The sequence below is a fragment of the Idiotropiscis lumnitzeri genome, chromosome 21 (genome assembly GCF_059441095.1).
Source record: "Idiotropiscis lumnitzeri isolate Australia: NSW breed Sydney's pygmy pipehorse chromosome 21, RoL_Ilum_1.0, whole genome shotgun sequence".
NCBI lineage: Eukaryota > Metazoa > Chordata > Actinopteri > Syngnathiformes > Syngnathidae > Idiotropiscis > Idiotropiscis lumnitzeri.
Genome location: NC_142411.1, coordinates 937,605 through 940,290, shown reverse-complemented (window position 1 = coordinate 940,290; position 2,686 = coordinate 937,605).

Here is a 2,686-nt window from a genome sequence, read left to right as displayed (position 1 = left end):
ATGCGAGCTCGTCATTTGGCAAGACAGGAAGTGGTTGGATACATTCAAAATAAAAGTCAAACAGGAAGTGATGGTGGCATAGATTTCATAATAAAAGTGAAGGAATTGAATTTTTTTTCATTTGCAAGCTAATTTAGTTGCTTTTAAAACTAAGAAAGGAGTAAAGAAGCACATTTTCTATTAGGCAACTTGGACTCGACTGCTGTCAGTGAAACGTGTCCCAAAACTTTAGTTCGTATGAAAGCAAGTTGGAGTGGATAGAAAAGCAAGAAGAAGGTCACGACGTGTTCATTGTTGACTCAATGGATCAGATGGAGTGGAGTGTGCGTTTTGCATGCGTGCGCACGTACCAGCACCCCCCCCCCCCCCAGCAACCGCCAAGGCCTTTCAGCCGACCATGCGCTGACGCCGGCCATCGATCGTCGGCTTAATACAGCAGACACACATTTAAACATTGATTTGTGGCTTGTGTGACTTTTGGCCAGTGAGGATGATTAACCGAGGTCTCGTGGCAGCACCCTCAAGGTTTTCTTTTTCTTTTTCGGACGTGTGTGTGTGTGTGTGCACTGTATCAGATTTAATGGAATGTCTGCAGCACACGCACGCGCTCACGCACGCAGAGTGTAGCTGAGGTAAATATTTTGAGCAATAAAAAAACCAGCTAAAAAGTAGTTTGGCCACCGACTTCTGGTGACTTTTGGAAACCCGTCGACGGCGCGTGCGTTTGACTTTGCTCGCCCTTCGCAAAGCAGCAACTCATCAAAAGCGTTCCTCGCTTTCGACGGCTCTAATATACGACATTTCAGCGTTCCGAGCGGCTGAAAAAGATCCCAAGGCTCTCTACGAGATTCACATCCTTTTGCTGTTCACTCCACAATAACAAAATGAAAACTGGCGGTGTTCCACAAGGTCCACGCTCAGTTCACACTTTTTTTGGGTGTTGAAATACATTTACAAACTGTAATTACATTTCTTTCCTGTATATTTGAAGGTATTCTCTCTCTCTGTGGTGGATTTTAACTTGTGGCAGGTCCGAAACGTGTTGCCGTCACCGTAGAATGAAGCTTATTATGCGGCGCCTTCATTTGTCCGTGTCACCTCACTGTCGCCGCTGACACTTTTCCACACTCGAAACGCCCACCTCCCAGGAATGACCCATCATTGTGTTGTCAGCGTCTCCGCCAGAGGGGGTGCGAAGCGGGTGCGCGGCTTGACAGCGTGTCAGGTCCGCGGTGATAAAATGAGCATTTAGCAGCCGCTCGCTCGCGTAACGCCTTTAATTATTCCATTTTCTTTCCGAGGCAAAAAGCACCTTGTGGAGGAATTTTTGAGACGAACGAACTGTGCCGGAACGCATCACTCGATGAGTCATCCGATTAAGACCAGAAAGGCCTCCCGACCAAAGGCTGTTATTCTTTCAATCGTTTCTTACGCACACACACACAGCAGTTTAAGAGTCAACTGCAGAGCCCACTTGAACCCTGTTGCTAAGCAAAGCAGCAGCACCCACCAACTTGTTACACTTTTAACAGCACAACCTTAAAAACAAGCACCAGGTTAAAGCTTCATGCTAACATATAATGGGAAATGCCATTGAAGGGCTAAAAAAACATCAATGTTCAAACATATTCAAACGCGAGTGGGCTGCAACACATGTAGACAGACAATCCAATTACACACGCAGGCATACATTCTTTATCTTCTGAGAAAATGGACTCAGCAGACTGCAGCTTAGTTACGTTTTCATCTTGCGTCATTGTTATCCTGCCCCCTGGCGGCCAAGGACGCAAATGGCATGAAATCACCAATGAGCAAACGTTTTCAAATTATTTCGACAATAGTTCGTTTTAGATTTCAATGTGCATTTGGAGAAAAATGACTTGAGATACAAGCATGTAAAAGAAATGAAACTCGCATCTCAAGGCAGCACTATATTTCAAATCCACCCCAAGTTGACAATTCCGTTGCTGCTCTGCGGCATGCGAGCGTGACGGATTCTTCCACTTCCACTTTCACTTTTGCAATTTCAATTCAAGGCAGCCTCAAATTGGCCTTTTGGAACACATTTGCGAGAGGCTCGAGAATTGGCGGCAAACTGGTTACCTTAGCAACCTAGCAGCTTTTGCTTCCCGCGGGAGAAAAAGGTGAGCAAAGCAGCCGCGAGGACGCTTCGTTTGGGATGAGAGGTGCACGAGACACATTTGACCGATTTGTCACTCGACAAAGTCGTAGAACTTGCGTAACCATAATCGCGACTCAGATCTTTTGTTTGAAAGTTTTCAACGCTTCCGTTCAACTTGGTTACATAAAAAAACGGTCCTCTGCACTCCTTGGCGTCTTTGAGGGTGAGTGGAAAAAGCGAAAGACTGAAATGTTGGCATCCGTCGTTCATTAGTCGGCTTCGTCTCATGCAAAACACGCGGACGGATCAATAATTCAACTAAGCAGCCCAATGCGATCGATTGAGCAATCGAGAAGCCAATCAAACAAACAAGCAAACATTGCGAAGCCGAAGCGGCACATCAGCGGAGCTTCGGCATGAAGTCCACTCGATATTTTAACGTCAAACAATCAAATAATTGATCAATCAATCAAAAAAATCAACCACTCAAATCAAATCCGAGCACGTCTTTTGAATTCTAATGACGACAATCAAAATCATTTCACAAGCTTAGGCCGTTCCGTC